Source organism: Ambystoma mexicanum, chromosome 11, assembly GCF_040938575.1.
Source record: "Ambystoma mexicanum isolate Mex_15411 chromosome 11, UKY_AmexF1_1, whole genome shotgun sequence".
NCBI lineage: Eukaryota > Metazoa > Chordata > Amphibia > Caudata > Ambystomatidae > Ambystoma > Ambystoma mexicanum.
This window is the reverse complement of record NC_090934.1, coordinates 251,529,843-251,542,055: the sequence shown is the minus strand read 5'-3', so window position 1 is coordinate 251,542,055 and position 12,213 is coordinate 251,529,843. Positions and strand designations below refer to the sequence as shown.

Below are 12,213 nucleotides of genomic sequence, written 5' to 3'. Positions count from 1 at the left end.
TATTAAAGTTCAAAATAAAATCAGTTCTCAATTATTTTGTAAAACGACCTGATTTAACAGTATTGCCACAGGATCGACATTTCTAGGTGTGTGACTGAGACATGCATCCAATACAACAGAGCATGAACTCACTCCAGCACATTATCCAGCACGGAAGTAGTGGGGGTTCCATTTTGTAAGGCATGTAGGTGCAGCCCAGCATTCATTGTAGTGTGTGGGGTCCAAAATTGTCAGTCAATTCGGGCTGCGTCTGCCAGCAGAGGCCTAGGAAGTCCATGCGGGAGGCCTGGCATGGGGCGGCCTTTAATAATTGAGGTGCTCCCCTCCCGCTCACAGGGAGCAACGTGTTTTCCAACTGCCACCGAGGGGACGGCAGTAGTGCTTGGTGCTCTCCATCCTCACAGGGACCATCAATGAGGAAGTACTGGGCTGGCAGAAGTGGGAGAGAGGTGCCGGGAGGCAGTGGTGGTTGTAGGCACTACCCTCCCAGTCACAGGGAGCACCCTCCTTTGGAGCTGCGCTGCGGCGGTAAACATAGCGTCCCGCCCTCTCATCGGACGCCACTTCAACAGGGAGTATCAACCAGGTTATCTGTTTCTCTGGTCAGCACAGTGCCTAGCAGAGCACCAGTTTGGCCCTGCACGGTGAGAGTCGGCTCAGCCCTTCTAAGAGCCCACCGCTCATGCCATTATGAGCATTCTGACCAGTGGTGTAGCAGGGGGTCCCCCATTCCCTATGGTGTGGGGGGACCCGCTGAGCCTTGTCTGGAGGGGCCCCACCTCAGCTCTTACCCTGACCAAAGTCATGGTGAGGACTGGGCTGGGACTGACTGCAGCTGTCTGGCGGCGTAGGAAGGGGCAGAGAAGAGAGCTTCCGGATTCCGAGCTGCATAGAGGGCTGGAGTTGAAAGCCTAGAGATGGAGTATTGCAGTGGACCCAATGGGGAAAACAGGTACATATTTTCTTGTGTATCTGTTGTTTGTATGTGTGTATGATTTGTGCGTGTGTGTCAGATGTGGATGTATTTAAATGTGTATGTGCATGTTCACGGTGTGTATGTATATATGTATGTATGTATTGGTGTGTAGCATGTGTTGTCCTGTGAATGAGAAAGTAGGGTGTATGAATGTTCTTGGTGGGTGAGCGTGTGGCGAATGCAGTGACTATGAAAGGACATGTATGGGTGAGTAACTGGTGTGTGAATGGGTATAAATGTGATTGTGTGTGAATATTCTGAGTGGGTGTGTGTGGAGAGTGCAGTCTGAGTGAATGTGAGAGAAGGTGTATGGGTGAATGACTGGTGGGTAAATGGGTATGAATGTGATTGTGTGTGTGAATGTTCTGGGTGGGTGCTTGTGTGGAGAATACATTGTGAGTGAATGTGAAAGAAGATGTATGGGTGGGTGACTGGTGGGCGAATGGCTATGAATGTGATTATGTGTTATTAACAAGACAATTGATCTCATCCAACGGTGGATGGCTGAAAATAGACTTGCACTCAATAACGACAAAACAGAACTAATGGTTATTGGGACTAGTTCCAGAATTGCCAGACTAGGTAATACATACTTGGAGTTTTGCATAGCAGATTTTAAAATTCCTTCTAAAAAGAACATAAAAACGCTGTGATTGAAACCTTAATATGAAAATGCACGTGAATAACCTTGTCTCTGCTGCATCCTGTTATATAAGACTCCTGTCTCATAAACACTCATATTTCTCCACCAGGAGCACTGAGACTATCGCAAGAGCAATAATAGGCTTTACGATTGATTACTGTAGTAGCTTGTTGATGGGAGTTAATAAAGGCGAAGTTGCTAGACTACAGGTGATCCATAAGGCTGCTGTTAGGGCGATTGTTGGACTCAAAAAACATGATCATGTCTCTGAAGTTAGGAAGGGTCTGCACTGACTACCAGTGGAAGCCAGTGTACAGAAGGTAGCCCACTTTAATCTGAATGTATTGGAGATAGACCCCAGCCCCTCAAACCGAATGCGGATAACTTGTCGGGTTGATCAATGACTAATACTGCGAAAATCAGAAATGTATTACTTTTCAAAAAAGCGTGTTCAAGGGCAATCTATTTTGTGGGGTCAGAATGTCTTGCACAGTAGAGAATATGTCAAGTAGTACCTGTTTATCATATCAAATAATCTAGATTCAAAACAGAGCAGGGACTAAGTTATAAGTAAAAATAGGTTTGTCAGACATTTCGTAATTTGGTCGGCCATTTTTGTTTAGACAAGTCAGTCAACTCTAAGATGGATGTTTGGGCATACAAAATGGTCAATTTGTACAAAGTCATGATGATGTCAGTGGATAATTTCTATCATAGAAGTTCATGAATAGTCCACTGGTGGAGAATGAGCTAGGTTGAACCTGTTATAACCTGTTCTGAGAGGCAGCTAAGGCAAGCAACCAGTGATAGGAAAAGGAGTTGTCTTCAAGTAACAAGGCCAATCAGGATGTTTTATGTTAATTACTTGATTACCTCACTTTTTAAGACTGAATATAAGGGACTGAAATCAGGAAGGAGTTGGGAGTTGCAGATTTTTCTTCTGTGTGATGTATGCCGCATCCTGGTCTGCTGAAAAGAATAAACAGATGTCTTTTGAAATCCAACAAGTGTTCTTATGTGTTTCAGCCTGCCTTTCCTAATCTAGAGGTGCCAAGGCTCAGAGAGAGGGTGTTGGGACCTTCTTTTCACATGGCGAGCCAGCCCAGGTTTCCTGAGATGATTTTCTCCAGGACTATGAATTGAATCTGGAATACAGGTACATGCTAACAGGACTGGGAGAGAACGAGATGGGGGGTAAACTGCAGATGCCCGCACCTCATTGAGGAGAGGGGGGCTCCCAGACCTGATGGCATTGGGGGCTGCCCTGGTACCTGTAGATTGGGGGCTATATTTTGGAAGTCTTCCAGAAAAATAATTTTGGGCTATTTTTTGGAGGTCTTCCAGAAAATTATTTAGTTAATTATTTGATTATTTTGGGGGATCCGCTTTTAGAAAAAATATTTATTTATTTATTTTGAAACCGAGGGGGGTCTGGGACACTATCCATCAGCATGAACACAGCCCATTGACTTGTTCTTGGGTGGATGGCCCCTGGGAGAGTCTCAACCAAGTCTTTAGCTCACTGTTCTTTTCACAGAGAAGACATTTCCCCACACATCAGTCGTTTTCCTCCCCAGGGGCAGTCCAGCACCGAAATGCTCGGAATTTCTCCTCTGAACAAGAGTACCACAGCAACCCCATACATGTGTTTCAGCCTAGTTGGGCATCATCAGTGAGGTGAAGCTGTGCCTCTCTAAGACCAGTGAGCAAGGGGTCCACGTCTGGATTCCCCTGGTAACTTAGGGTGAGACCCAAAGTTACTTGGTAAGCAAAACTGAGGGGGGTTTGAGAAACTCTCTACCAGCACAAACACAGCCCATTGACTTGTTCTTGGGTGGATGGCCCCTGGGAGAGTCTCAACCAAGTCTTTAGCTCACTGTTCTTTTCACAGAGAAGAAATGTCCCCACACATCAGTCGTTGTCCTGCCCAGGGGCAGTCCAGCACCGAAATGCTAGGCAATTCTCCTCTGAACAAGAGTACCACAGCAACCCCATACAAGTGTTTCAGCCTAGTTTGGCATCATCAGTTAGATGAAGCTGTGCCTCTCTAAGAGCAGTGAGCAAGGGGTCCATGTCTGGATTCCCCTGGTAACTTAGAGTGAGATCCAAAGTTACTTGGTATGAAAAACCGAGGGGGGTCAGGGAAACTCTCTACCAGCACAAACACAGCCCATTGACTTGTTCTTGGGTGGATGGCCCTGGGAGAGTCTCAACCAAGTCTTGAGCTCACTGTTCTTTTCACAGAGAAGAAATTTCCCCACACATCAGTCGTTGTGCTGCCCAGGGGCAGTCCATCACCGAAATGCTAGGCAATTCTCTGAACAAGAGTAGCACAGCAACCCCATACACATGTTTCAGTCTAGTTGGGCATCATCAGTGATGTGAAGCTGTGCCTCTCTAAGAGCAGTGAGAAAGGGGTCCATGTCTGGATTCCCATGGTAACTTAGGGTGAGACCCAAAGTTACTTGGTATGCAAAACAGAGAGGGGTCTGGGAAACTCTCTATCAACACGAACACAGCCCATTGACTTGTTCTTGGGTGAATAACGCCTGGGAGAGTCTCAACCAAGTCTTGAGCTCACTGTTCTTTTCACAGAGAAGACATTTTCCCACACATCAGTCGTTGTGCTGCCCAGGGGCAGTCCAGCACCGAAATGCTAGGCAATTCTCCTCTGAACAAGAGTAGCACAGCAACCCCATACACGTGTTTCAGTCTAGTTGGGCATCATCAGTGATGTGAAGCTGTGCCTCTCTAAGAGCAGTGAGCAAGGGGTCCATGTCTGGATTCCCATGGTAACTTAGGGTGAGACCCAAAGTTACTTGGTATGCAAAACAGAGAGGGGTCTGGGAAACTCTCTACCAACACGAACACAGCCCATTGACTTGTTCCTGGGTGAATAACGCCTGGGAGAGACTCTACCAAGTCTTTAGCTCACTGTTCTTTTCACAGAGAAGACATTTCCCCACACATCAGTCGTTGTCCTGCCCGGGGGCAGTCCAGCAATGAAATGCTAGGCAATTCTTCTCTGAACAAGAGTCCCACAGCAATCCCATAAACATGTTTCAGCCTTGTTGGGCATCATCAGTGAGGTGAAGCTGTGCCTCTCTAAGAGCAGTGAGCAAGGGGTCCACGTCTGGATTCCCCTGGTAACTGAGAAGTCTGGGATTTGGGAATAGAGAAGTATTGCAATGCAATGGTAGCATGAAGTACAAATGCAGGCAAGTTATAAAATTGCACTAAATAAATTTGGAATACAGTAGACAGGTGTCAAGCAAGGGAACAATGTTTCCAGTGCTGTATATTATGTCTGTAGAATTTGTGAACATTTGGAGACAAAATCGGAAATAATGTGTTGAGGATCACAAAAGTTGGGAGAAGTGTAGCCGAGATTAAAAATTGAATTTTGAGTGTAAATTGCGGCAAAAAACAGACCAATGTGCTAGTAGATGTATTTTTTTAATTAGGTACAGCAAATATCTATCAGGGAGGAAACTAATAAATGAATTAAAAGGCAATTTTTTGTTTGCTGACAAAAACATGATGAACATATGTGAAAATTATATGTTTATATTTTAGCATAAAAGAAGCAATAAGCATTGAAGGAAGTGCTCACAAGCCATACAGACATGGGCAGGGATTCATGTAGATGCACTGACATGAGAAAGAATGCATGCACACACACACACGCATGTACTCATGTAAGCGCTCACACACGTGCACATGTGATTGTATGGAAGTATAGGCAATCAGTACACTACAGATAATGCATCATTGCACGCAGGCACACATACACATACACACATACGCACAGGATGCTTTTGTATCTTCTGTTAGCATAACAGCTGATGTGGAAAATACCAACAGCTAGCTTATTTTTGAGAAAAATAGGAAGACCAGAAATGTGCATATTTTTAAATATTGAGATGTTTCGTCAAAAACAAAATGCAGGAATAGGAACAGTAATTATATTTTACTGCGGTTTATAGCAAAAAACTGTTTTAAGTAGATATGAAAGCATTTTGGGAGACAGAGGGGGGTTCGCAGTGAGATCACCAGAGAAGAATGCAGCAGTTATCACACATTCTGGACAGCCTCGAGGAAAGTCTGCGGAAGTCAAGGCTGGTTAAAACAAAAAAAAAAATTTCAGGCACGCCATGGGAAGGACAGACACAAGTGCTGAGAACATGGCATGCTTTGCAATCAGGGGCTTGCACCCATGCAGATATGATACAGCGCACATTGTACTCACACATGAAAGCCGAAAATATGCAGGATGGGCAGATCTAAAGATAGGAGGCTAGTTCTGCCTCAAGCATAGAGTCTTGTCTGCGGATAGGTTGATTTAAAACAGAGACTAGAAAGGTGAGAGCCATACCAGTTGGGGGCAATGATATGGCAGACCAAGAAGGAAAACCTTTTAAGAAAAGCAGGGTGCTAGTGCATGTGATCCCGAGGGGAGGGGTGTTCTTAAACAGACAAAGAAGTGAGATGGTCAGATGTAGATCTACCCAAATCGAGGGTATCAGGATCTCTGGTGCGAGTAAATCGACCTAGACGGCAGTCCCATGGTAAGAGGGGGGAATCACCACCTTATGTGAGCAGGTTAAGGTCGCTGCCAGGACAAAGGCGGTGTGGAACCATTGTCACTTCTATGACAGACAGATGATGGGGGATGAATGTGAGTTTGGTATATCGCAGTTTCCCTTGTTAGAAAAAGGTGGAGCCAGACCACAATATATACCATGGCCACAGATGGATATGGACAATTTAAGGTTCAAACTTTCAAGTTTAACTTTTGATTCTGGGAAATGGATACATGAGTTAGAAAAAATGACAGGAGGAAACATGTTAGCTATTGGAGACATTAACGGTCTTCTAGCCACTATTCTTGGGGAGAGAGCAGATGATGTTTGGTCGAGAGCAGGATACTCGAGTGTCTCTATGCAGAACACTGCTCATGATGGAGCACCATTTAATAACTGTAGAGCAGCAGTCTGGAAAGCACTCAGAGTGCTGTATTCGGACACGTTGAATATGGGAGCTATAATGATGACAAAGATGCAGGAAGGGGATGATCCTCTTATTTACATTCAGAATTTTCAGGAGGAATGTAGCCTGCAGACTCGCGAACCTTGGGGTGAATCTATACACGTGTTCTACTATATATTATGTCAGCGGCTACGGAGCCAGTACAGAAGCAGCTCAAAAAAATTGGTGGACATGGAAGCAAAGCAATGTTCATAAATACAGCTGACCACCACGCATAATTGCAGATTACTGAAGGAGAAGAATCGACAGAAATATGTTAGGAAAGGTGAAGAAGCGAAATGAGTGCAGAAAAGAATGTCAAAATACGCCATAGAAGTGGCGAGGTTGGCTAGTGGGGAAGGGTCAGGTTGGCAGCAAACAACAGGGATGACACAGGTGAATAACCAAAGGCAGTTTAATGAAGCTAATAATGGATTCATATCATGAGGCAGGGGAGGCTTCCAAAACAGAGGCGTCCAGAATGATCAGCGAAATTTCCAGAATAATCAAAGTGGATTTCAAAACATACAGAATGATAATCAAGGCAGGCAGAAAATGAGGAGACCTCCTTTATGTTGGACATGTGGAATGACAGGACACATTGTATGCATATCTGGAAGGCAAAGGTTTGTGTAAAACAGGCAATTCTCAAGAGGGCGGACCACATACCCGCATGCATCCACTTAACAAGGTGGAGAGGGGTTTGCCCAGGATCAGGCATTATATCAGACATGAGCGCTGGGAGTGCAACAGGTAGAGCAGTTTAGGAAAGGTGCAAAATGGATTTACTGCAGAGCGCAAGTGCAGTGAGCCCACATGCAGCCTCAGCAATATGCAAACATGGAATAAATAGTGACACACAAGAGTGAAGGTAACATTATGAACAAATAAATGCTTTCACAAAACCAGAGGTATGCATTCACCCACAGTGGGATGGCCTTACAGGGTGACTTGATGTGCTCAGAATTGTTAGCGGCACTAAGCTTCAAGGAGTGTCAAAAATTAAGATGGCAAAGGGAGAACAATTTTTGTTCTAGTGGTAGACATTGGGACTGTATGCCCATGCAGTGAACACAGAAAGATGTTGAATGAATATTAGAAGATGGAGGGTTTTTGTTGAAGACTATGAATGCAGTTTTCTTGCCTAGTGATGAATTAGAAGTCTCTGGAGGAGAGTGTGTTATGACAAATGTTTGTTATATTTGCAACAGACACCTGCCAATGTTTTGAGTAGGGAGTTAGTGGAAAAGCCTAAAACATGATGATTATTTATTGAATTAAGGATAGTGTGTTGCACTTTTTGGAATGCACCATGTGAATGTGGGTGAATTCATAGTGGCATGCACAGGGCAAGAGACCCTACGAATAAGTTTCCGGTAGAACCAGAGGTATTTATTGTTGTAATGACAGCACAGTGCTGAAGATGGCTGTGTGACCTAGTGGAAAAGTGGTGAGAATATTTGATGGATTTAGTCTCAGACCACGGATATCTACGAACAAAGAGGGGGGACAGATGACCCCCATCAAAATAGAAACAGCCACAGTATAAGGAAAAATGGAAAATGATCATGGAATGAATAATAAAAATGGACCACAGAGGACAGTGATGGTTCTCAAGAGAAAGGTCCAGGTTAATTAACGTCGCTAATGACGATATATCTAGATAGGGCTTAAAAAAGGATTAAGTGGTGTCTCTTTAGGAAAATCACACACAAAAAAAAAGAAAATGGAACATTTTATTGCATATGGCAATAATGTAGCAGCATTCAGTATAATTTTAGGAAGACTTGGAGAGAGTACCAAAATGTCAGGTGGACTGTGGGCCCTTTTGGCATGAGTCCAGAAAAAATAATTAGGAGAAGATGAAAATAAATAATTCACTTTAAACAGTATAGGAATAAGGAGCTTAGTTTAAAAAATGGATGTCATTTGGATGAAATAAATAAATAAATGAATACAAAATGAATAGAAGGAAAAATGAATGAAGAAATGCTTGGATGGATGAATTAATGAATGGATATTAAAGTTATAGGGAGCATAACATAAGCAAAACATCAAAATTTGGAAAATAAATGGCACCAATGAAGGTTGATGGACAAAATTGAAAAAGTTTTGCATTTCAATAAAAAAGAATGATGAGATTAATAAAGGAACAAAGGGATATGGGCGACCAACATTGAGTTAAACGTACAAGGAGAAATGTGTACAGAGCCAATTCAAGAGAACATACAAGTGTAAGTAAAATAACATTATTCAATGTATTTCATGGTGTTGGTTTATATTTTACAGATGAAGATCATGGACCTTTCTTGAGCATGGAATGAATGTCTGTATGGCCTTTATAGGGGAATTGACATTATACCACGACAGAGGAGAGTACCAGTGAATAGGGAGAGAAGAAAAGAGGTGAGTACTGGTTCACACCACAGGGTGTGGACACAGTGTTGATCATTATTAGGAGTAAGAAGACTCAGGTAAGTACAGAAAGAAAAAAGGCAGTTAGAGATACAGTATTTCAATTATGTAGCATGTTTTCCCGAAATAGGTGCAAACAGGTGTGACCATAAAAATAGCATATAGATGTAAGCATGGCCACCTCAGACAAGGACATAGAAGATGTCAAATTAAAGGTTTGTAACCTTCTTTAAAGTTTGATCGTTGGCAGGATGCTAAAAAGGGTAGATTTGGCAAAAATATAGGAAATGTTTAGAATAGGCAAACAATGAGTGTCTTATGTTAAAATGTAAAGGTACGTAGTAAGAATCAGTGCCAGATTCTAGAAAAGAAGGGTAGGCTAGATTGGTGTAGCGCAGCAAAATGTTTATTGTGTCTCAAACAGGATGAAAATACAGCACAGAAGGAAAACTACCACAGTCCTATGCGATCGAAAGGGAGATGGCGAAGGAAAGTAGAAGCACGTTCAGCAAAGCAGAGGAAGGACATTCTGCTGAGCAGTAGAAGCACGTTCCACTAAGCAGACGAAGACCTTTCAGCTGAGCATGGAAAAAACCAAGAACCAGTCTAAATGTTGTACAGGTTCAGTAGACAAGTTTGTTCTTACATGCACCAACGAGTCAGAGAAAGCCTATAAGTTAAATGGGCTGAAAATAACAAGAAACGATTCTAGTAAACATTGTTTTAACATCATGGAGAAAGGTTTTAGGTTAGGAAGAAACTTGACCCCCTTGCCAGTCCCCGAATGACATTTGTCTCTATTTTGATTTTCTACAGAGAACAGGGATCCCTAACAGAAATGTCCTTTTCTCCTACTTATGCGCCTAGAAGACAGGAAAAGAAGATGTCCAGTCTTGTTATGTTTGTTTATGTTGTCTGTCTGTTGTTTATTATTTTTTGATCTCTAAGTCTGAACTTGTCGATGTAATTGGAAAAAAAAGTATGTCCTCTGAAGGGATATACAATTTTGTGATAAAAGGACAAGCCCATAGAAAAATCGGGGCAAAAACTAGAAATAGGTGAATGTTTTTATTGAAAGCACACCAGGTCCCGCTATCAGAGAGCATACATTAAGAAAAAGTAAAACTTTACGCAAAAGGGAAAGGATCAGTAGCTTTGGTATATAAAGAACAACATTTGTTTTAGGAGGCAAGGATGTTCAAAAGTGATATATAATGTAGCTTTTCTAGAACGCAGGAGTGTTTGACAGACACGTAAGAGTAAATTCTTTTAAGGGTTGGGTTGAGCAGAACAGTATTGATGATAGAGACATACTTGTTTTTCAAAGGAAACTCATTCAGTTTTTTATTACAGGTGGTTGAAAGAGGAGGTGTATACATTGGGAGATTGACGGCACTCAACCCTATGAGCAAAAGACTGGTTAAGAAACCCAACCAAAAATGCCCAGTTATAATTTACCTATGTTTGAAAGAACTATTTCTGCAAAGGTTACCCCATCCTTGTTTCCTCCAGAAAAAACAATGGCTTTTCCAATCGTTTTTTGCTTGATGACATAAATCAAATGCATTATTGCTATATAAAGACAATGGACTCCTGGGCCAGGCATTGAGAGGCCCTGGGAGACTTGCTGCAAATCAGCCCAAAGGACAAAAATGATCAGATCAGGAAAAAGATCTGTGGAAATGGAAGATGCCAAACCAAGATGAATCGGGTGGAAGACATGGCAGTGGAAACTGTACTAATGAAAAGAAAAATGAAAAAAATGTATGGTGTAGACAATGAAAAAACAAGGCACTGAAATGTCGTTATGGGTTGGGAGTGATACACAGATGTGCAGTACAAATCACACGTGATCAAACTTGTGAAAATGGGAAGGTGGGTTTCCTCAAACTAAAAACAAAATGTCTTTGATTCTCATAGTGGCCGTAAATGATCTGTTGTATGATGTAGTATATAATTAAACTGGGTAACGGGAATGGGACTTAGATAAGAGTAAACAAAGATGTTCTTTAGGGACAAATACATGTTTAGATTAGAAGAATATAATATGTTAGTACTGATGTTGTAGAACTCTTTTAGGATACCTCTCAGATTTAAATAAATTGTTTCACATAAAAGGGTGATTAGAACAGAGATTTGTAGGGACACTGACAATTGAGGAGGGTGGACATTGGTGTAGTTGTATGTATTGAGTAATTGACTAAATACAATCCAAAGGGGCGAGTCTACAGAAGGTAGCCCACCCTCACCCTCAATCTGAATGTATTGGAGATAGACCCCACCCTCTCAAAACGAATGCAGATAACTTGTCGGGTTGATCAATGACTCTAATACTGCAAAAATCAGAAATGTAGTGCCTTTTAGAAAAGCGATTTGAAGCGTGATCTATTTTGTGGGGTCAGAATGTCTTGCACAGTAGAGAATATGTCAAGTAGTACATTTTTATCATAAATGATCAAATAATCTAGATTCAAAACTGAGCCGGGACTAAGTTATAAGTAAAAATAGGTTGGTCAGGTATTTCGTAATTTGGTCGGATATTTTTGTTAAGACAAGTCAGGCAACTCTAAGATGGATGTTTGGGCATACAAAATGGTCGATTTGTACAAAGTCATGATGATGTCAGCAGATCATTTTTTTCATAAAAGTTCATGAAGAGTTCACTGATGTAGAATGAGCTAGATGGAACCTGTTTAAACTTGTTCTGAATGGCAGCTAAGGCAACCAACCAGGGATTGGAAAAGGGGTTGTCTTCAAGTACCAAGGCCTATCAGGATGTTTTATTTTAATTCATAAATTACCTCACTTTTTAAAACTGAATATAAGGGACTGAAATCAGCAAGGAGTTGCAGATTTTTCTTCTGTGTGCTGTATGCTGTATCCTGGTCTGCCAAAAAAGAATAAATAGATGTATTTTGAAATCCAGCCTGAGTGTCCTGATGTGTTTCAGCCTGCCTTTCCTAATCAAGAGGCGTCAACACCCAGAGAGAGGGTATTCAGACCTTCTCTTCATCAGGATTCACTTTCGTATGCTCTCTATAGTCCACAAATGCATAGAAGACGCGAACCCTCAACATCTAGTAGAAAGGATTACTAAGAAGCCAATGGTTAAAAACATGAAATCAGACAATTCCAACTTATTGGTGGTACC

The 12,213-nt window shown here is 42.1% G+C and overlaps 1 long non-coding RNA gene across 1 annotated transcript; it reads left to right on the top strand.

The window, feature by feature from the left end:
- Positions 1–1,367: 1,367 nt before the first annotated feature.
- LOC138503332 (uncharacterized) lies at positions 1,368–11,967 on the top strand. Its single transcript, XR_011279619.1, has 3 exons — positions 1,368–2,775; positions 9,487–9,683; positions 10,416–11,967. It is a non-coding gene; the product is annotated as an uncharacterized lncRNA (long non-coding RNA).
- Positions 11,968–12,213: the final 246 nt, after the last annotated feature.